Source organism: Stegodyphus dumicola, chromosome 2 (genome assembly GCF_044657685.1).
Source record: "Stegodyphus dumicola isolate Sdum_Otavi_A_Nest chromosome 2, ASM4465768v1".
NCBI classification, from domain to species: Eukaryota; Metazoa; Arthropoda; class Arachnida; order Araneae; family Eresidae; genus Stegodyphus; species Stegodyphus dumicola.
The window spans coordinates 204,804,637-204,828,815 of record NC_140769.1 but is presented as its reverse complement, the minus strand read 5'-3'; the positions used below and the strand labels follow the sequence as shown (position 1 = coordinate 204,828,815).

General features: G+C 32.3%; 1 protein-coding gene across 6 annotated transcripts in view; it reads left to right on the top strand.

Moving 5' to 3' along the window:
• The window catches only part of LOC118181150 (coiled-coil domain-containing protein CG32809-like), a 1,535,131-nt gene that overhangs the window by 531,822 nt on the left and 979,130 nt on the right, over positions 1–24,179 (top strand). Inside the window, exon 1 of one of the 6 annotated variants that reach the window (XM_085811663.1) lies at positions 23,358–23,602. The exons of the other annotated variants lie outside the window; for them this stretch is intronic. The gene's annotated coding sequence lies outside the window, so the exon portion shown is untranslated. Of the gene's footprint in view, positions 1–23,357; positions 23,603–24,179 lie in introns of those variants that run through there. 6 annotated transcript variants of the gene reach the window in all.

Sequence of the window (24,179 nt, the reverse complement as noted above, 5' to 3'; positions counted from 1 at the left end):
GCACTGCGCAAAAAAATAAAAATAAAGGAGAGTTGTTCTATATCTCCCCTTCTACTGAGCCGATTAACGAAATTCAAATTGCGTTTTCCATGTCTCGAAATCGCGACTTAGGATATATATTAGATTTGTATATAGCAATGTTCTAATATGGGTATTTTGACACAAAATCGGATTTTTTCTGAAATGACATGCCAATGTTTTTTCCATATTTCGATTCTACGACTTAAATTATGCCTAAATATTAAATTTTGTAAAACTTGGGGCGAAATTTAAGGAGAAATTCAAAAATTTAACTTAATTTTTGAGTTTGCACTAAGAATAATTAATTAGCCAAATTTTTAATTTATAGCAACCTACTTACTTTCCTTTCTTTCATTGATGCACGAGTGGAAAAAAGTCCATCGTTTATTCTTTCATTCTTATAATAAAAACGCCAAATTTCTAAACGCGCCACTAAATAAACTGACGCATATCTTCAGAAAAGTTTAACAAAAAACTCTAATTTTTTGCAGGTGTGCCTAGAAATATATCTGCTTAAGATGATATTTAAAATTTCATACGTTGTGTTACAAAATGTTTTTCGAAAAATTTATAAAAAATATTTAAAAAAACAAACTTTAAAACTAAATCATAAAAAAATGGGCAAATTTTATTTGGAATGAGCCTAAATTTCGAAATGTGAAAAGAAGAATCAAATAAGTTTAATTAAGAAAGAGATATTAATAAATATATATATCAAATTCAATTCACATGGAGGAGTTAAAATTTTGAGAGCTAATTTTTTTAAAAACTACTCGTGCATTTTTTACAAAACTTGGCAATTTAAGTCGTACAATCGAAATATGGAAAAAAAAATTGGCATTTTATTTCAGAAAAAGTCCGATTTTGTGTCAAAATGCCTATGTTTGAACAATGCTATATATAAATCTAATATAAGTCGAAGTCGCGCTTTCGAGATATGAAGAACACCATTTGAATTTCTTGAGTCGGCCCAGTAGAACGGGAGATATAGAACTACCCCCCCTTTTCTTTCGCAGTGTACATCGCTGATGTCCCCCATACTTTTACCTGTACCCGTACCTGTAGTTTGACCTAGTTTCAAATCCTGACGAACGGGCTGGCTGCATAAGAGTTTCTGTAGTTCTCTCCATGTGTAGCGTGAATGTGAGCCATTATAGCATTTCCTCCTCGAAGACATCCGTACCTTAGGCAAATAAACATTGAATGCTTTGTCGTAACCTACATAATTCTAATCAAACTTTTTTTTTACACATAATGCGGACGAAAGCTCTTTAAACCACTATCTCAAAATTTGGAAAAATGTCGATTTTCCGATTTTGAAGTGTTTATCCGAGCATACAATGCCAGTTCCTATTTTAGACTGTTTGAAATTATTTTCTTTTCTCTCTCTCTTAAAACTACTCCTAGAACTACTTTTATTCACATTTGACATTTTGCGTCTTTTATTCATTCTCATTTTCAGATATTTTTCTGTGAGATAAGAATTCAAAATGTGCTAGCAACTACGTTATTATTTTTAATATCTTCATGCAGTAAAGTATGGTGTTTTGCTTTGCAAATAGAACACACATTCTGCAATGAACAAAATTTTAATTGATGATTTCCGAAACAATTGAAGCATAATAAATTCTTCCGGATGATATTTTTTCTAGTGCAATATCTGCACCTTTAAATTTATAACACATTGATAAAGTATGAGAACCATTGCAATGCTGACATTTTAGAACAGAATGTTTATTATTATGTGAAACAGTCTTCGAAACAGAGCACTGATTTTTATGCGATACTCGCTTTTCAGTATTATGAGTGCTTAACATTTCAAGTGAAACACATCTTGAGTTTAAGAATTCCAAAAAAATATTCTAAGGTAGGAAATTCTTCTTCACCATTTTTTTGTGACCATAAAATGGCGCGTTTCCGGATCGACCTTTTCTAGCAAAAAATAAATTAGCCAAACATCTTTAGACGAAGCCTTTTCGCCAAGAGATTTTAATCCACGGATAACTTCATCAGATCTATCAGATAGTTTTTTTAGATTAACCGAATCAGCGCTAGTAATTTTGGGTTGCTCAAGAAATGTTCTGACAAGCGACATTACAATTTGATTTTTTCTATCATAACAATTCATCAATTTGTTCCAAGCCTCATCGTATGTAGTTTCGGAAATCGTAATGTGCTTAATAATAGCAGCTGGTTCGTCTGCTAAAAGTCCTATCAAATATTGGAATTTCTGAATTTTCGCTAATGACTGATTGGTATGAACTGTCGCCATGTACAGATCTTTAAAATTAAGCCAATCAGTATATTTACCATTGAAACTGGGAATGTTTAAACGCGGAAGTTTAAAGCTAGCCTCAACTGCAGTGGGATTTGAAATCAAACCATTTCTGGCCGTTACGGATTCAATGGAGGATTGATACATTACTTTCGTTTCAAAATATTTAGCTTCGAATTCAGCAATTTCAGAAGCTTCTTCGGGTAAAGCAGCATCATATTGGTCAAATTCCTTAAATTTTGTTCAATTCTTTCTAATCGTGCTTTTAATTCCTTTAAACTTAACTGATTACTGAAACTATTGTGAAGCCGCGTTAGGGTAGATTTCGTTCGTCTTCTTAATCTTTTAAGATCAGCTTCACTTAATTCTGTTATTATTACCATGAATAATAATTTATAAGCACAAATAACTTCAACAAGATACTTAAGCAGCAAAAAATATTTCCGCTTATCTTTCTAACGTCACGCAGACGATTCGCAGTACCAGTACTTAAAAGTTCGTTAAACACAGTTCTAAAGCATATAATTACAACAAATTAAAGAGCCTTAAATGCCTCACTGGGGAACCAAATAGTTGCCTTGAACTAAAAAGCATCAGTTTTGTATAATAAACTTTATTGCTATTCTAAAAGATGAAATATTTAAGAGAAAAATTGCCGGCAGCGCAGTGCTGCTAAGAACGCTATTCTACTGGAACATAAACATGAACAACTGTTGCCATTCACACAAACTCAATACTAGTAAAATAAAGCATGTTGCCAGTAACAAGATTATTGTAAATCACAACATAAAATTAAGCAGTGAGAAAATAAAATATACAAAGAAAAAAAGAAATGCAAATATTAAATATGCATCCAACAATGTCACTAATTGAAGCCATGTTATAAATATTTAGTAGAATGGGTTTCCCGAAAGAAATGCAAACTGATCAAGGTACTTCCTTAATGAGCAATCTAGCCGTTGAATTTGTAGAAATATTTGGAATAAAAGTAACTAGAAGTTCAATACACCATCCGCAAAGCAATCTTGTTGAAAGAGTTCACCGAACAGTCAAACGAATTTTAAAAGTCATGTATCGAAGCAGCCCCTGAGTGGGAGAAGCGAGTTCCCGCAGCTTTATTTGCTTAAAGAACAATAACGCACGAGAGTACGGGATTTACACCTGCAGAAATAGTATACGGTCGAAATCTTAGAACACCTGTAACGTTATTATATGAACAATGTATGAATCCTGAAGACGAAGGGAATAATGTTGTTGAATACGTTTTCTAATTGATAAATTGGTTAAAAATATGCAAAGATAAAAATGATAAAAATGCTGAAAATGCAAACCAAAAGAAAAGCGTGGTATGATCGTAAAGCTATCAAAAGAGAATTCTCTGAATCAGCTTTAGTGTTAGTTGTATCCACAAGTAAACCAAATAGACTAGCAGTTGAACGGAAAGGTCCTGAAAAGGTTAAGAAGAAATTATCCGAAACTAATTATGTTGTGAGTTTCGAAGAAAAGCAAAAGATCATAATCAAGGTGTACCATCTTAATACGTTAAAATCTTATCATGAGCGCGCAGAATCGGTTAACCTTATGATAACAGAAGATATCTGAAAATGATGATATGGAGGAGAATTTCCCAACAATTGACTCTGAACCAACATTGTTGGACTTTGAGGAAATTAAAGAGAACAGTTCCTTGGATGATAAGCTAAATGAACAACAAGAATTGCATAAGTACTATTGAAATGTTCAAAAATCTTCTCTAATAAGCCTGATAAAACACGTTTAATAACGCATGATATTCAATTGACAGAACACACACCAATCCACTGTAAAGCATACAGAATTTTTCCTAGACAAACCGATATATTAAAAATAAAAATTGATAAAATGCTTCAACTTAAAATAATTGAAATAGGAGATTCAGATTACACTTCTCCCATGATTTTAGTGGGAGTAGCAGGAAGAGATCCTACATCTTGCATCGATTATACAAAATTGAATAATACAATTCTTTCCCTTACCTAATACTGAACAACGAGTGAAAACTGTAGCAGCGGCATAATATATAACTCTTTTGGATTTAACAAAGAGATACTGGCAAGTACTGTTAACACCTAATGCCCATTAGCCATTTGTTTTACAAGTTTTGGCACTCGGACTCAAAAATGGACCTCAAAAATGGACCATTTTCATTTAGCAAAATGATGGTAGAAATCTTTCACGGTTGTGAATACTTTGCTGTTTCATATTTAGATGGCGTAGCAATTTTTTCTAATACATGGGAAGAACATCTAAATCATCTGAATGTCGTTTTGACATAAATAAAGGACGCTGGTTTAACCATTAAACCTATAAGATGTAAATTTGCTAGTAAAGATAGAGTAAAGAGTCTAGGAAGTATTATAGATCGTGGTATGAAAATGCCAAGTGAAGTCAAAATAAAAGCTATTCTTGATTCTCCTCTGCCATCCATAAGAAATCAAAACAGAGCATTTTTAGGGTTAGCGGGATATTATAATCATCAATTTTCATAAGAAAAGTGCACAAAAGTATTCGCGAAAGCCTATACTACATGCACCTGATTTCAATAACGAGTTTATTTTGCAAACTGTTGCTTCAAACTCTGGTATGGGTGTTACGTAATTTAGCTCAGAAAGATGAAAGAGATAGTGAACATCCAGTATTATACCTCAGTAAGAAGTTTACAGAAACTATAAAAACGTACTCTACCACAGAAAAGGAATGCACTGCCATAATATTCGATTAAAGAAACTGCAGTGTTATTTAGATGGGCATACTAAATTCCTCAACATAACCGATCATAATTCCTTAATTAGGCTCAAAATTAATGTGAATCTAAATCCGCGACTTATGAGATGGACACTGGTATTGAAACTTTATGATTACACTGTCGTTCATCGAAGTGGTAAAAACCATAAAAATGTAGATGCATAAGTCGTACTTCTTGGCCTGATTAAAGATTTTTTTCCTCTATTTAGATAGAAAATTATTTTGTTCTTTCCTCTCCTTCTAACTGTACGTTATTATATTATACGTTGTATTTCAATTATATGTTTATGTATATGATACTGTGTTGTTTTGAAAGGAAAAATGTAAACTTTAATTTATAAAAATATCAATTAAAGTTTATCTTTAGGGGGGAAGGGTTGTAATGTTTTCTTATTTATAATTATCATTTTGATACATATTTATGTCCTGCAATATTGGTTGTAATATTTTCTTATTTATATTTCACATTTTTATAGATATTTATTATCGTTCGTATTTTTGTATGTTGTAACCGTTGCTCAGCAACGTCAGAAGTGGTTTTTTCTTGAGAGTTGTAAATTTGAAATTGAAAGGAGATAAAAATAAAGAGAAGAAATAGTAGCAGTGAGTTAGAGTAGCCAAGTTATTTTCGTTAAATGCTTCTAAAACATTTCAGTATCAATACTTAACCTCAGAATACGATACATATTTCAATGACCGAATAGGTAATCCAATTAAATTCTCCGTAAGTATTTAAATACTACCTGATAATAAATTTATATTACTGAATAAATTAAAGCGAATAGGACTCAAAATATTTAACTCTGTTGCATGTAACATTTCTGCGCATTCATACTTGATGACGCAATTCATTTCAAATGCATGGCATATTAAAGTATCTTTGAACATCCTTCTAATCTCGTCTAGAATTCACTAGATGACGGAAGGTAAGCTGATACTCGTATATTTCCATTTGTGGTGTTATGTCATTTGTGGTGTTATGTCACCACCAAATGTGGTGTTATGTCTGATATCTTGTATCCGTTTTGCAAGAATACTTTTGTTAAATTATTCCAAACCCACAAATGTGATGTACATGGGGTGAATTTTAGAATACAGCAATGGGAATTAGGAACATTTTTAAGTTTAAACTTGATATCATGTAAGTCAAATGCCTCTTTGACTATTGTAGACTGTGGATGAGTTAACCAGTCTTTACGTTTCAATACAGCAATCAATACACCAGTCAATACAATAATCATAAAATCAACTTAAAATTTATTTGCACTTAAGCTGAAGTTACGAAACTAGAATTTTTAGGGAACAAAACCACCACTTCTTGCAGGTCGAGGCTGCAACAATAACTTTAAATATTTACAAAGCTGAAATAAACTAAAGATATTAAGCCACGTTCCCACACAAATGCGACTGCAAAATGCCGAACCTTTAAAGTTGGATGTATGTATCAGGAATAACAAATGTCATTTGTCATTTAGTTTTCTCATCATCGAGACTGTTGCCCAGTGTGCACGGCAAGTTGTTTCCGATTTTACGCCGAAGAGATCAGGAGACGCTATATCCTAGTTTTGAGGGAGAATACCCTGAGGGATGGATCCGATGGTCTTTCACCCCTCTTATCCTACCATGAAACTTCTCTGAAGGACCTTTCGATTCGAAGGTATTAAAGGATGTCAATGCCGCATATTCACTATACACTTACAAACATGCAATCCTTGTCCAAGATTTGAACCCGCGCTTAGCTGTGCTAGTCACTCTAACGATCAGAGCGGCTGACTTGTAAATGCAAATGCTAGCAAAAAGGCAAAAACTAGCCGAAAATAGTATATTTGTTTATTCGACCTTGAAATGTGAGAGTTACAGTGTTTCTGGCTGAAGGGGCCAATACCCTCCCCTATAATTCCACTTTCTGGCTCATTAATTAAACACACTTAATTTGCATTTCTGGTATAGTTGGCGGGAAATTTGAAAGTCAGAAAAGTTTCAACTTGAAAAATAACGTGTTGATAAAAATAAACTTTGCACTTTTTTTTTTATTAAATAATGCGATTTTTTAATAACTTTTCTTTCGCCTGACTCAAATCATGCTTCACTTCTCGTCCAGCTCCCTTCCTCCCCCCCAAAAAAAAATCAAAAGAAGGGGTATAAAGTTATAAGTTATTTCTCCCGTCTTCCTAGCATGCCTTCGGGGTGTAGTGGTCAGCACACTCGGCGCGTATTCGAGAGGTCCGTGGTTCGGGTGCCGGCAAGGGTATTGCTCATTTTTCATCTCTTCTGCTCCGAAATAACCTAATGTCTCTAGAAGTACACATTTCTTTCTGTCTTCAAAATTATAACACCATTTTGCTTATTAGTGTTAAAGAAACTAAGTTGTCTAAAACCATGATAAAACTTAGAACGGTTTAATACTTTTCGGTAACAAAATGTTTTATCAGCATTTGTACCCAGCGAACGATTTAAGAAACAGAAGGCCAGAGCGAAACCCCATAAGGACCTCATATGACCATATAGCTCATAGAGAGGAATTGTAATTTTTTTAACGTAGTATATAATGCAGCTACAAAAATCTTGTATGAGGCAGTAACTTCAGATCAAATTCACAAATTTTATTGTGGCAGAGAGGTTTGAATTACACGTGTGATTGGTTTTGGCGTTAGGAGCGTATAATTAATAGTCTGAATTTGCCCGGGTCTGTCCAAATTTTTAATATAGTCAGCCGGAGGACGGTTCCGATAGTCTCCGGCTACTCTTCTCTTTCCATTAATCTCTCGAAAGGGCTTTCGACGAGACAATATTTTAAGTGCCCTCATACTACAAAGATACTGTAACATTTACAAACATTCATACTTTCTCCGTGACTCAAATCTGGGCCCAGAGACAAACAAAGTAGCTACAAGATAGCCTTTAGTGATCATTGTTGCGAACTGTATGAAATATTTCATATAACAGCTTAATAATTCAATGTGTTTCAATTTAAATTCCTTTAGTCAAAAATATTTCTTTTTGGACGTTTTTGTTTCATTATTTCAGTTTATTATGCGATGTACAAATATATAAGTTTATTCCGTATTTCAAATGGAATTCATGTTTCCTTTATCTTCGTTTTAATTGGAAAAAGAGCAGAATTAAAGAATTCTTATTTATTTTATTATAAAGTAATTGAATTGCAAAGACCAAATTAGTGCAATTAAGTTCTTTATTCATTTAAAAATCAAACATATAAATAAAACTGAACTTTGAAGATTTCAGTTTATTTCCGTCATTCAATAAATGTCTACATTATTTAAAATAAAAAATCAATTAAAGATAAATTTGTCATCTCTGCGCTGAAAATTATAAAAATACTAATGCACCTTAACTAAATTACAACTTTCAAAACGTCTAAAATTATTATATGAATTTATACATAATTATAATAATATCAAGTAAAAAGAAAAATCACAATATTAGGACATTTAAGCATTTTCATTTGAAATGTTTCAATCACAAAATGTTTCATTTGAGCCTCTTGGTTAACACTGCTAGCAATAAAAGCAGATTAAATCTTTTAAGTAGAGATAACGGCACAATGCAGTTTTGAGATAAGCAATGTTAAAAATAATTTTAACGCTGCCTTTGCGTTACAACAAAGATCTTTTGTCTGTTTTGTGTGGAACACTGGGATTACATAAAAACTCTCCAGCGATTCCGCAAGAAAAAATCAAAACTCGAAAGAAATCTTAAATACCATGCGAGCTGAAAAGCTAAATGTCTAAATAATTAATTAAATATTATTTGTTTCAACTGTTATTATTATTTGAAATAACATGAAATCGATCAGTTTTTTGTAATTCAATAAAGTATTTTTTTTTTTTTTCATTCTTCAGCATAGTTTGTAAGACTGATACATTTTCGATACTGTTTTTAAATTTACGTTTTCGAAAATAGTAGGGAGTTCCTGAAACAAAATTATTGTTTTACGGTTTCCTCGAGTTCAAAAAATAATTTTATGAGTTTTCTGAGTAGCCAGAATTTTAAGACTATTACATTAGTAAAAACAAAATAAAATCTGAAACTTTCAGATTTTACATTACGCCCAAAGGCGCGTTTTATTGAAGTTCTGTGGGTTACCTTTATTTATTAAATATCATGTTCTTCACACTTAAACCATAAAACTTCAATTCATCAGCAATATCGATCGCAAAATAGTTTTAAAATGAGCATATTTTTCGAATTTCCGATACACAGTCTCGCGCGCTGGAGATAAAAATGTTTTTTTTTTTTTTTTTTTTTTTTTTTTCTTTACAGTGTTGCCATTGCTCGCTTTGAAATCGCTGAGTTTATTAATAAAAACTTCGTTAAGGTGTTACAAAATATGAAATCCATAATAAAACAAATCTGAAATTCCAAATTCGGGCTTCCGGATGCCCATATTCGGGTTTAGACGTACGTTATTCAAAATTTGATGGCTCTGTGTACCGTTGTTGCATTACAGAGTGCGAGAAACATATATACATTTATGCAGATTCTTCGTTATTTAATTTCTTTTAATATAACACAGGGCTTTAATATTTGGCGGCAACAATTTGAAAAGTGAACCGACATTTACAGTGAACCAACGCAAAATGGCAAAACGAAATTAATAGTCCTTCTGGGATAACAACTATTACACCAAATTTTCTCAGTGCTTTTCACTTTTCATTTATTTGGAGTTAGGTAGGGAAAAATATGAATAAACATTTAAGCAATTTTCAAATTCGTCCGCATGTGCTCTCGTGATTGTTAAGTGGAAATACTTTCAGCTACCCACTCAAAGATTCGTGGTTTGAATCCTGACAAAAGCAAAGAAAATTGCTTCTTGTTTTCTGGTAGGAAATATATAATGATCTTAACAAATTCATCTGCAAAATGTCAAACAGATATAATCTCGATGCTTTCCTGAAAATGTATCGGCTTTTTTTTTTTTTTTTTTTTTTTTTTTTTTTTTACCTTATTATGATAAAGCACGCAAGGACCATCTGCGTAAGGAAAGAAATGCTTTCGTGGAAGACCTTTTTAAGCGAAATTGTTACGTTATATATGATATCCGCGAAAATACCCATGCAGTCAAACTGTTCGTTAAAGTGGAGGTATGGCGTACATGCCCCATGCTTACATAAATGAAGCCCTGCTTATACCATTAATATAATTAATAAAAGATATTTCTGCCCCATATGTGTAGAAATTCACTCTAACTGGAAATTAATATTTGAATCTAATCTCAAGGTATTAGAATGCAAAAGGATCTCTTTCTTTGTTTCTTTTCTTCTTTTTCTTTCTCCCCCCCCCTCGAAGTTTTTCTTCGATGGATGTCCACTTTTCATACTTCAATGAAATAAAAGGAAATCCACTTTTGCAATATATCTTCTTTAGCTGTCGTGCACAATAAGTGTGCTTGAGATTAATGCAGAACTTGAATTTTATTGTCGAGGTTGAATGGAAAGACTGCTCTTGAAATCTCGAAACCCACTAAAATTAAATACACCGGAACTAAGCTTTATTTCTGCTTTTTAACCTTTCATTCTAGATTAATTCAGGAGAAAAAAAAGTTGAAGAGTAAGTAGTTAAAAATAATAGCAAGGAACGGAAATGAATTAAAAGTAGTTTCAACTCAATAGTATTAATAAATCTAAAATTAATACTGAAAAAAATCGATTTTTTTTTATTATTTATTTTTTTTATGCAGGGAAATTTAAGTTAAAATATTTTTTAGTGTATTCCATGTGGGAAAAGAAATTGCTATTGCTATGTATTAGATAAGAATATAAAATTATATGCATATTCGTTTTAACAGTTTAAAGACTTATATGAGTAAATGTGTGGATTTACAAAAATAACGAAGTCAGTGAACGTAACTTATAAAACAATTTATTCAACTATTTTTGGAATGATACTTTTTCATGTTTCTGCTTTAAACAATGATAAAACAGGTCCTGAATATTAATAATAGTATTGTAGTAACTTCTATGACAATAAAGCGTACGTAATAATGCGGAATAGTTTTACTGAAGTTGATTGTTATGACCGATTTTGAAAAGTATTGTAGCGTTTCTACGTGTACGCCATTTACAGCACAGCACACGTAGAAATGATATTCCTACACTCTTGGAGCAAAAATCTCTGAAATAATTATTCTTCCAGATACTTCTATAACTTATTTCTTATTTAGTATAATTCCTAAAAGAAGAAATAGAATTGCGCAAGATACATTCTAAGGCAATTGCTTCCAACCCACAATCCTGAAAATTTTATGTTTAACACAGCCTGTGGAATGGCTATTCCATTACGGCATTTATAATGATGTGTTGTAGTATAAGGTATTTTTCCCGCCTTCTTAGCATGTCTTCGTGGTGTAGTGGTCAGCACATTCGGTGCGTATTCGAGAGGTTCGTGGTTCGAGTCCCGGCGAGGGTATTGTTCATTTTTTACGTCTTCTGCTTCGAAATAATCTAATGCCTCTACAGTAGAGCTTTCTTGTTCTTTTCGGGATCATCCAAGGGTAGATCCTATTGAAAAGACGTAGCGAATTCTCGTTATGTCTTTGAAGAACAGGTATTGCAGAAGAAAGTTTTAAGTAACCTTTCTATTTGAACTTAACAAAAATTGTACTCACTCGGTGCTCACAATTTACCACCACTTTTAGGCTAAGTAACTCGAACAGAAAATAAAAATGTAAAAATCACAATAAAATAAGATGGGCTACACGACTGGCTCCTTATTTATCTAAGCCGCTAAATCGGCTGCGCACAGCAAAGCTGAACCTAGAATATCAATATAATTTGAAGAAAGTGGCTAAGCACCAACTATTCACGTACAAGGCTACTTCAAACACTCGGCATAAATTTGGAACTAACTCCTCTACTACTACTCACGAACTCTTAAAATAGCTGCTTAAATACTGCTTCCGAACTCACTTCGAATTTGCATACACGCCATTAAAATTTGCAGTCTAGCAGGAAACTGAAATCAGAAGAGAATGGAAAGTTTCACAACCAAAACTAATTGGGTAGTATTTAAAACAGGTCTTTACAATGTTAGTCCATTCACATACGCTGTGAAATTAAGCTCCGTTCCACATTACCTTATCTGGCAGAATCATACAACTACCAGGTAAGATTGAGAATCTAGAGTTGACCGTATTGTGCCATAAGGACTTATTACCAAAAGTAAACCTAGTAAAATGTGATTTACCATATGTTCAGCCAATTAGAAAATCAAAATCAGAGGGCTTCAAACTGTGTTCATTCTAATTTTATCTTGTGGAACTGGGGTTCCACAAGATAAAATTAGAATTAGAATAGATTAAATAATAATTAGAATTAGAAGATAAAATTAAAATTAGAATAGATAAAATTAGAATTAAAAAATATATGCTTAAATACTGTATTGAAAGAATAATAAACATTTAAAATGAATAGTTAGTTTACAATTTTTAAAGACACCTATTATTAGAAAATAGCAACAGATTCTTCTAGATGACGTATTGATTGTAACAATTTTGCATACGGAACCTACAAGAACTGATCCAGATGGGAAAGCTTAATACACCGCTTGGAACGTTTGTCAGATTATTAAGACGTCGGCATCTTTATACGAGTCGACCACTGTTCGAAAAGGCAGAGACTGTTCAAGGACACCCCGGACAAATATACCCGCATCCTTATAAAGATTAAGTTTTAATTTATAAAAAGTAACTATCTGATGTTTAGAGTATGGGAGTAGGATTTTGGTTTGTTCTTTGACTATCTAAGAAAATGAGAACTTCTCCTGCATAGTTCTGCCTCGGTATAACAGTGTACGCTGTATCGTAATATAGACACCTTTATACCGGAGCACCCTAATAAAAGTTTCATCTTCCCAGCCACTGATTTGCATAAAGATGCCAACACCCTTATGAAGGCGTCTCGCGCAAATACTCAGTGGTGGATTTATGAGCGCACGTGCCTGTCGCAATTTCGAAGGGCTCCGCGTTCCGTGCGGCCTCTAAATTATTAATTCATTTTTGAACGTTCTTTTCCAATAGGATATCTTCAATAAGTCTGTCTCTAACCAAGTAGCATTAGTAATGAAGTAATTTCTAATGAAGTAGTCTTATTCCATGCAGTCATCTTTACAGAATTTATGGTTTATATCATAGGTAATTCAAAACTCCCACTGTTATTTTTCGGTTACGTAATGGACTGGTAATTGTAACGTTCTTCTGCCCTTATTTAATGAGACGATTTTAATCCTGGAGGATGTAAAACTATAGCTTTAAAATAAATTACCAAAAATGCTATCAAGAAAATATTTTTACGATAAATATTGGCATGTTTGATGACCTCGTTGCATTTCGATTTCTCTTAGGGTAAGCAAAAAAAGTAGAAATTTAAAACAAAATTTGAAATAATAATTTAATGGAAAATAATCTTTTCGCCATATGACAGATGCAGAACCAGCTATGCAAAATTTCTGTAATGCGAATTAAAATGAAAGTACAAAATCAAAATATTTTTAAACCAAATAATAAAAATATGACACTCTTTAAGCATGTTAATAACAATGTTAATTGGAAAGGCAAAAATAAATATCGCGTTAAAGGTTCAGTCTAGGATGTGCAAAATTTATACAACGCGCATAAATTATCTCAAAAAACAAACAAAAATAACAGAATTATGAAATAAAACAATGAAACATTAGTCCTTTTATCTTTTATGGGAGAAAATTAATAATAGGCAATTTAAGTCGACAAAACCTAAGATGAGGATAATTTTCTTTAGTTGCTTCTTTCTTGTTTACAGGAGAATTAAGAAGGCAATTTCTCATTTTTTCTTCTGTTTTTTTGTGTTTAGTTTTGTTTTGTTCTCACTTTCCTATAGTGTGGGAGACTCTTATGTATGCGGATCGTATATTTTGTATCCTGAATCGATATGATATTATGACCTATCATTACAGCATGTCTAGCTCTGGCAAAGCTTTTTTCGCTAATTTGCCTTTCGAAAAGACATCAGCTTACTTTTACAGACATCAATTTATACACTTTACTTTTCAAGTAACAGATATGGACCCATTTTTCATTTTTAAGAAAAGCATGAAAAGCAAAAATGTTGTGCGGAGTTTTGTTATGCAATTGTTTCATAAAAGATGGCAAACAGTTCGATAAAATAAGTATTGGCGCATGGATTCAGGTGAACCGCATTCCACAGCTGTCTACAGCAGCACTTCTTAAGGGCCACATCTGGAGTTTGTTGAATTCAGTTCTACATAGCTATTGACATTAGTATAAGTATATACTTAAATCAAATGGACATATGACACACATAACACATTCATTATAATAAAAGCAAATTAAGCACATAATAGACGTTATATGAAATAGCTGAACATTACACAAAGCACAATAAAAAATTACTCAAATTGCTTGATAGAAAAAATTACTGTTGCAGTACTTTAAACACAGAATACACAATGCTAGATTCAGTGGCTACAATATGCTAAATTCAATATATGTATGTAAGATAAAAATATATGAATCAAAATTATAGTTTAAACTATAAACATTAATTCTTCCTCTCTATTCTAAAATCGTAATAACTTCTCTGCATTGCGTCATTTCTAGATCACTCTATGGCCCGCGCAGCTCTGATGACGTAATAATTGGGAACTGAAACTGCTATTGTAAACCAAAACTTTTCTCTTCGCCGTGCTTCCATCTTTCATAACTACGCACTTCAGCTTTGCTGTCTAAGATGGTAAGATGTAATTTCGCTGGCTTGCTTTCTATCTCAACAATATCAAAGATGTAAATCTTCTGTGGAAAGCCATGACTAGAGTGCCAAGTGATTGTGGCCACAAATATCAAGTTGCAAATGAAAATGGAGTTAAAACTGCCTCGACTGCCAAATTCTTTAGATATTACCAAGTTAGCATTACTAGCATATTACGCAATCAAAATCTTCTTCAATATGGGTCTAATCACGCATCTACAGTGTTCCGTCTTTTGATTTGCTCTTATTATGACATGTATATACATGTATGGTATGTATATTCTAGTCAGGCCAAATATTTCCGTGAATAGAAGGGATTATGAACCAATACTGATACTCAAAGAACTTATTCTTATGAAGCATTTTAGTCAATTCAATTTGGAGTAAAAAGCAATTTCTGTAGAGAAATCCGAAATACTGGCCTGACTATTATTGCCGGTTCGGCTTTAACTTATAACTCGACTAAAGACGAAACACCTTCGTATTTACGTATTTTTATCAATTATTGTTCATTGAACGGGAGTTGGTTTGTTCCCCTTGAAAATTCAACTAATTTCCGATCAATGACAATGATTACACGTTTTTAATTTTTCCTTTTACAATTGATATTTTATTCTTTATAATGATTTAACTCCAGTCCCCGTTAAAACATTATTAACATTTTGCTTTCAAATTACTTCAAAACATTTCAAAATATAACTTACCAGTATGGATTCACTCTTTTAAAATAATTCTACTTTAATTAAACTTAGGAGATAATATAATCAATTAATCAATATTGTTTAGGAAATAAATTATTATTAACTAACTTTGCAGCAATTGCGCAAGTAGTAACTTGTTTTCGCACTAAATGAATTTAAGATCATACAACATTATATATATATATATAAGTATATACTTAAATCAAATGGACATATGACACACATAACACATTCATTATAATAAAAGCAAATTAAGCACATAATAGACGTTATATGAAATAGCTGAACATTACACAAAGCACAATAAAAAATTACTCAAATTGCTTGATAGAAAAAATTACTGTTGCAGTACTTTAAACACAGAATACACAATGCTAGATTCAGTGGCTACAATATGCTAAATTCAATATATGTATGTAAGATAAAAATATATGAATCAAAATTATAGTTTAAACTATAAACATTAATTCTTCCTCTCTATTCTAAAATCGTAATAACTTATATATATATGAAGGCAGGGTTGCCACATTTGGCGAGAAATCGCCCGTTTGGCGACATTTAGCGACAAAATTGGTGATATACCATGGACGGATGGAGAACCTTCTGGAACGAATTCTTACCAGTTTAGCCCAGAATGTTCTCGAACACAAGCCGAAAGCTATATAAACCCTGCTGTTCCGCAGTCAGTTAGTGTGTGTGTGCGTCTCTCCTAGAGGAGATGACAGCCGGGCAGCGAGTGCCGAGTGGGTCGTCGAGTGCACCGAAAGAGTCTCGTGTATCGCGGTTAGCGCATCGTCGAGAGAGCGTGTTCAGCTCCAGGAACGACTGAACCGAAGAGTCGGGTGCTGTGCTCTGTGTGTCGTCTAGTGCATTGGGAATTGTAGGGTGGAGAGTCTCAAGAGTACGTGGAGTTCCGAGAACGACCAAGCAGAGTCGGGAGCTGTACTCTGGTGCTTTGCAGTGAAGCTGTGTCCACCGTGATAACCTGATGGCTGTGTCGCTGATTATTCCAGCGAGTGTATAGTAAGTAGATCTTCGACGTCTGTAAAAAGTGACTTTGGAGCTGTTCTGACAATACTGGTAAATAAAGTGTGTTTGCATACTTCATCAAGTGTCGTCGTTATTCACTCATCCACAAACCCCGTACGAACGTGAAGAAAGAAAATAACGCAACAACTGATGTCAGAAGAAAAACGTAACAATATATATACTATTCTTAAAACGTTAGGATCAAAATACCTATAAAAAGCAATAAGAATACTTGAAGACAACCTATCCTTATTTTAAGAAACACATTGCAATAAAATACTTTAAGAAACACATTGCAAAATTTTAATAAACAATTTGTGAACTGAAAATGTTTATATAACATGAAGATTGGAATCATACGAATACAAAAGCATTTGTTAATCTCTTTTATTTAAAGCTTCAAACAAAATTTGTCAGCGTTTTAAAGCTTTAAACCAAGTTGATTAACTAGACCAACTAAACTTTTTACAGCAAACCCACTTAGAGTTCAAACGGTATAATCGAACTTAAATTTTTTAAAGTACCTAAACAAATTAACTGTGTTATTGGATTTGCCTTTACGTTGGCCGTCACGCATTATATTAAGGATAATGGGTGGATACAACTAAAGGATGAGATTTTGATAAATGATCTCTATCCTGAATTTCTCACGCTAAATCTCATTTACATTATAACGCCATAAACGTCAGCACATCCGCAGAAAACCGCTTAACTAAAGTTGGATAATGCCAGTATGACATAGCTCCGTTTTCGCCGCTTTTGCAGGGAACATGAACGTTTCTGCTTGCCGTCTCTGGAAGATATGGTTGGAGATGTCTGAAAACCGGGGTTTCTTGAACATTAAGCTCTTCGTTCGTTTCGGCAAACATCGAAAGGAAACTTAGGAAGTGTTAAAAGAACTTCATAGCGATATTTTTCGAAAGTTCAAACAGTTCGAGAGAATTAGATGCACAAAATGTACAACGGCTATCTGGAACTCGACAAATTATCTAATATAATATCTCACACCAGATACTTGCCAAACTTGCTGTAAAGATACGGCCGAAAATTTTAGTGCTGAAGTAGATGTCGCATCTAGTTTCAACAAAGTAAAAAACGTGTATCAAAATACTCAATGGACATATTTTAAAGATGTTTAAAAGAATAAAATGTATCACAAAATTATTTGCTTTTCGTTATTTTTATCAATACAGTTTTTAATTCCAATAAAAAATAAATTACTCATATTAAACTACAACGACAGTAAACGACGTTTATTCATAAAACTACAAAAATTGGCAAAAAAAATACGCGTGATACAAAAATTATTGATGTATTTTCTTTATTTTTATGTAACGTTAAATTCACAAAAGCCTGGAGAGAGATTAAAAATGCTAAAGCATATAAAGCTAATCAAATTTTTTATCCTTAAATTTCTTTTGTGATTTAACCAACTCTCAGTTTACCGAATACTACCGGCTCCGATGCTCAGAGTTTACTTGAATTATAGATAATACAAGGACAGTTAAAAAACACAAGAAAGAAAAATAATCCTTGTTATAATTAACAGAAAATTACTATTAACTTCGATCTATGTTCTCAAACAGTTTAATCTGAACAATTACTTCATCGGCTTACGTAAATTAAATCAATATTCTAAGCAGAAACAACACTGTAAGTAATGGACAAATCTGTAAACTTTTTTTTTGTTGCACTGTGAAAAGACGGTGGCAACTGGAGCCTCCGAATTTTGAGTTTCATTTTAACATGCGTATCTTCGAGCTCAAATTTTAAATTTCAATTTTTTTATTTTTTTCATGCTTTGAGCAAACTTAATAAATTTTCGATTATCAAACTCGGCTATTTAAGAGTATATAATGCCATTACACTGGGGCGTAGAATAATCAGATTCGTAAGTCACCCCAGGCCACGGAAAACAAGGTTTCTTGGGCCGAAGCCCTATCTTTAGTAACAAAATTTGTGATACGTCTTCATGCAGATGTAGTCAAAAGATCAAATCCAGAAATTTTGTTTAAGTTTTTGAAGGGGATTGACGAACATCAATGAACAGATGCGGAGAAGCAAGGAGTAACTTTATTCACAGACAATAAGCGAGCAAAGTTTGACAGCAATCAGCAACAGATATGGACTATGATGTGCAAGGTGGAATAAGGGAATTGTCAGGGTTAGAATTTCCGAACAATATAATCTAAAAACTTAGAGGGCTACGGGCTAATTAATACCACTATAGTATGCTAAAGCAATTTATGTTATTTAAACTAATTTCTAATCTACTTAAATGTCTTGAAAAGAGTCAGCTTTCTTTCCATTTTATTATCATCATGGGAAATCGTAGGTCTAGGTCTCTTGTATAGTAATAATGTTGGCAATGTTGTAATTTAATAATATTCTTCTTATATTAATTTAATAAGGAATTCTTCTTAGAGCTGTTTTATTGTAATCTGAAAACTTTAATTGTTTTATTCAGCTGAAGTCTTAATTTAGTAACGTTGGTCTCAACGAGTAGGTTATCAATATTCTGGAAAATCTGGATGAGTTCGCGTGACATAGATCCGTATTATAAACGTTTTTGCTTTTGCGAAGAAAAATGACGGGTCTGAGAGAGGGTTGGCTTGTTTCCTAGCACTTGTGGTGGTGTCAGTAGTTTCATTTTAGTCACGTTAGCATAGCTAACTCCAGAACGGAAGTAATTAGAATTCTTGGGTTAACTATTTTGAATATTTAGCATCTATAATATCTAGATACGTGAAGTCTATTACAGTTACAGCAGATTGCTTTTTCCATGCATTTAAATTCACAGATGAGAGTCAGAACATTTTTGGCAACTTGCTTTAAGTCTGATGTTATCAGATGAGTGGCCTAGGTTTCAGAATTTAAAGCACTGTAAATCTGTTCTCTTGGATTTGAATTTTCTAATTTGCGTTAGAAAATATAGGTGGTATTAATTTCAAAAACTTTGACAAGGTTTAACGGAGGAAGAGGGAGATTTTGGACTTGAAATATCGGCATCGACATTTTAGTTTTAGAATGGCGTAGCTGCATAGTTTCGAGTATATTAAACCATAGACTTTTAGGGATGGTTAATTTCTTCGAGACAGCAGTTAATGGGAAGACTCCTGTCAGATACCTGATCCGTTTTTCAGATTTATGGTTGTCTATCAAAAATTCAACTCTTCATTGCGGGTTAACTGTTCGTTTAGTAAATTAAAATCTTGGATCGAATTGAAAATGACTAAAAATTTAGCAGGATATTTTCAAATGCATTTATTCTTTGTTTTTTCTACGAAGAGGGGAGAATCCTCATCGATTTTCACCATTAAGTGGGGAGCCATTATAAGAGCTGTTCATGAGTGGTATCTTTCCTATTTTTAGCAAGTACAGGATTGTTTAAAGGTGAATGTTTATTTCCTGTAACTAGTACACCTGAGGTTATCAATTATGGGGGAGTCCCTCAGGATTATTAACTAATCCTGAGGGACTATTTGTTTTAAGGCGTTCAGCAGTTTTTTTAAGAAAGATAATCAGGGGCTCATGGAAGAAGAAAATAAAATATTTTTATTATTCACTTGCTAGTGGGTTGCCATTTGGAAACACATATGGTATTTAACTTTCAAATTTAATATTTTCCCACTACTCGGAATAAAATTCTTTTTTCTTCCATGTTCCAGAGAGTTGTTATTTCCAAAGCGTAAGATATTTAATGTAACTTTCAAATTTAATCTATCTATTATCGATTTACAAACGATTTGAAAACAACCAATGTTAGTTTCAATTTAAAAAAAATCTGTAAGCTTTCAGATTTTATATGATGCCTAAACGGGCGGTTTTTTTTTCTTCCCATTTACACATACACACGTTTCGAGAGCATGGAGGCTAAAGATATTTAAAAACAGACTATCTTTAAAAGTTTCGATAGATAGTCTCGCGCGCTGGAGAAATTTTTTTATTCCCTACAGTGTTGCCACTGCTCGCTTTGAAATTGTTGAGATTTTTATCAAAAATTTGTTATAGATTCACAAATATAAAGTAGACAATAAAATAAATTCCAGATTCCCATGTTCGAGTGGAGGACTATGCTATTCAAAATTTAATAACCCTAGGTACCGTTGCTTTTTCACAATGCGAGAAAAATGCATATATTCATGCAGATTCTTCATTATTTAATTTCTTTAAATATAATAGGGGGATAATACTTGGTGGCAACAATATGAAAAGTGATACGTCGTATTTAAGTGATTTGACGCAAAATGCCGTTTCGAGACTCATAGCCCTTCTCGGCCAGCACACCTTTGGGATAAAAGTAGAAATTCTTAATAATATTTATTTACTTTTTAAATCTGATTGATTTAAGTAAAAATATACTTATTTCATTTTAAATGTAATAAATAATTTTTTAAGAATATTTGCAGTATTTTTAACTCATTAAATATTTCTCTAATGCAGTATGGTACATAATTGATACGGAACATTTTTTAAACGAATTCTTCTTAGAGCTGTTTTATTGTAATCTAAAAACTTTAATTGTAATTGTTTTATTCATCTGCAATCGTAATTGTTTTGCCGGTCTATCCTATGTCTTGTGACAATATTGCTTTAAGCTCCATTATTGATTTTTCGGTGGTGCTTCGAGAAAGATACCCCAGGCTTCGTTGCATGGAAGAAAAATATGTATCATGATTCTTATAGAACAACCATTGTGTCCCCTGCCAGTAAATTCTTCAATAAAAACAAAATGAAACATTTGATATTTCATCATTGCTGTCAGTAAATACAAAAAATAGAATACCATGGTAAAAATAATAAAACTATAATTGAAACGATCTGAAGGAAAGAAATAAGCTATTCCGTGTTTTATTATCCGCATTTATGTGTTAAACGAGAAAATACTGCCCTGAAAAATAACATGTTTTAAAACATTTTTCTGCATTCCAGTTCATTAACAAATACAATTAAATGCAGTTATCATATTAAAGAAATTATCATTTTTCTGCATTATAAATAACAGTTCATTGTATAATTTCTATGGCTTCTACCATAGAGTCTAGAATCGTCGAATTAAAATGAGTGATTAAATTAGTACAATAAAAATCAAATACTTTTGATCTATTATTAAAATTATTATATATTTAATGAAATTACACGTATTTTTCTTTTTTTACAACAAGCGCCGCTAAATTTGATCAGATTTCTTCACGCTTATTTTGGTAGCATTAACCGATGATAGCTTTAAACTATGAAAAAATATACTTAAAATTATCAATAGAATTTACGATAAATATAACTAGAAACATATAAATGCTTACTTTCACAATTTTTTTTTAGTTAGGAAAACGTCGTCAATAGTGAATTATTTACAAGCGTTAGTTCATTTGTGAGCTATTTCTAATGTTTTTGAAAATTATATCATCGACGTTGTAACCTAATCTTGATACTTGGAGGGCGTCCTTTTTACACCATTTATTGGGAATTTACCAATTTCAACTCTACGTTCTTCAGAAATTTTATTACATAGTATGTACTTAAAATTTTTTCAGAAAGCCATCAGCAGATATCTTCTGTTTGAAGAAGAGAGATCTGTCTCTAATCGCTCCCGAAATCAAGGCAATTATTCAGAATCTGCTCCGAACCAAATGATATATTGATTACTGCTTAATTTTAAATGACTGTCTAAAAAATCCAAGAAGTTGGGTGGCATAATTCCTTACTTGGTGACATTTACTCGATACCAATCACCGAGCAATTTTTAAAATTTATTTTGACCTAATTTGAAGAATGAAAAATTCATTCTATAGTGTTTTCAGAACATTAACCGTATTGTTGATCACAAAAAGAGATGTATTTTCCATGTTTTCATATACAAACAGACAGGACTTCAGTAATTCGTTAGCAATATCCGAATAATGACAATAACTGCGATCCCATTAAGCGGTGGATACTGTATAATAACTACTCCTTTAGGCTATCCGCGCAAGTGGCAAGTCAGTTAAAAATGCAGTAGTTTTATCTGCAAATTTTATTTTTTAACGCTCTTCAGCATCAGTTACGATTATCATTATTTTATAATTCATACAATTTACATTGAAAGTTGTTTTTCACTTTTAAGTTAATTCTCTGCTAAGTAAAAATTTACTTGCACGTATTTTCTTACTTATAAGCATTTTTACTTATAAGAAAAAAATTTAAAGAAAAATATAAGAAAAATATTTATTCACTTAATGTTTCATTTGGAATCATAAATATACGTTATTAAATTCCTTTTACTAAATATAAAAATTAACTTCACTAGTAAATATATATAGAAGTCATTATTAAATTTAATACCAGATAATAGGCCCATCAGACTTTTTTAACTTACTTTTTATGTATAGTTATATTTATTTTATTTTATTTTATTATTTAGCTAGTTAGTTTGTTTATTAGGTAGTTAGTTTGTTTAATTAATGTGGATTTATACCACGGAAAATATAGTCTATTTTTGTATTTTTCTAAAACCATAATATTTTCCATTACATTAATAAATAAATTTGAGAAGTATGCAAAAGCAATTAAATAAATAAATAAAATAGCAATTGTAAACAAACAGGCAAACTATTCTCAAAGATTTGGAGGTTTTAAAGCAACGGGAAACAGATAGCGTTTTAAAATTTTAAAACTTTTAAATCTTTCGAAGGAAAGCCTTGGCGACGAAACATCTGCGGCGATTTCGGCAACCCTGTTTTGGGATGTAATAGTCTCTCTCTCTTCTCTCATTCTTCGTTTTTCCGTCTGAAGATCTGGCTTGCAGACGGAGCGAAGAGAGCAGGGATCGCCCTTCCCGGTGAAGCTTATTCATAAGTTCTAACTTATCGTCTGCGTTAGTTATTACTCTTCCAATTGTTCTATCGTTTGTTATTTCAGCTGCCCTTAATGGACGTTTGAGTTGCAGCTCATTAATTCTGGCTGTGATTCAGGAAGTGTGAGGTGGCTGTGCACGCCTTTGCTCCCCTGACTCTATTGCCTTGAGCTTGGATTTGTGCCATTACTCAAGACAGGTAAGTCTTGTCCTCGTGTTTGACTAAAGCACGTGTGTTTGTTTGACTGGCAGGTCGCCAAATAACAATCCACTAATTTCGGGTTTTCATTTTTACTTGAAATAGGAAAAGTCCGTTCAATTTCCCAGACCTGTTATTTCTTCTGAGAAAGTTTCTATTGGTTTACTTCTTTTCAAATGTGTTATAATGTTTTCTTCCCTATTATGATATATTTATCTCATAGAAATCAAGAAACTTCAGTTATAAATAACATTAAATACCAAAATTTGCAAAATGACATTTGAACATTGAATTCAGTGACATTTAAACAATGTCCTTAAATTCAAATCCGCTAAAACTCTCTGCTAGAATTTTTCTTTACTTTTTTTAATGTTAATATATCCTGAATTCCTTACATGCAAATCACGGAATTTTTTAATAAAAAAACTTCTAATTTATATAATGCATCTGTTTTTACCTTTATTATTTCAAACATTTTCTTTTCCTTTTTGTACTTTCAATAGACAACTTTGTATTACGCTGATGATTTGTGATAATAATTATTTCATCGTTTCGCAATTAAACTGACGTAATTTCT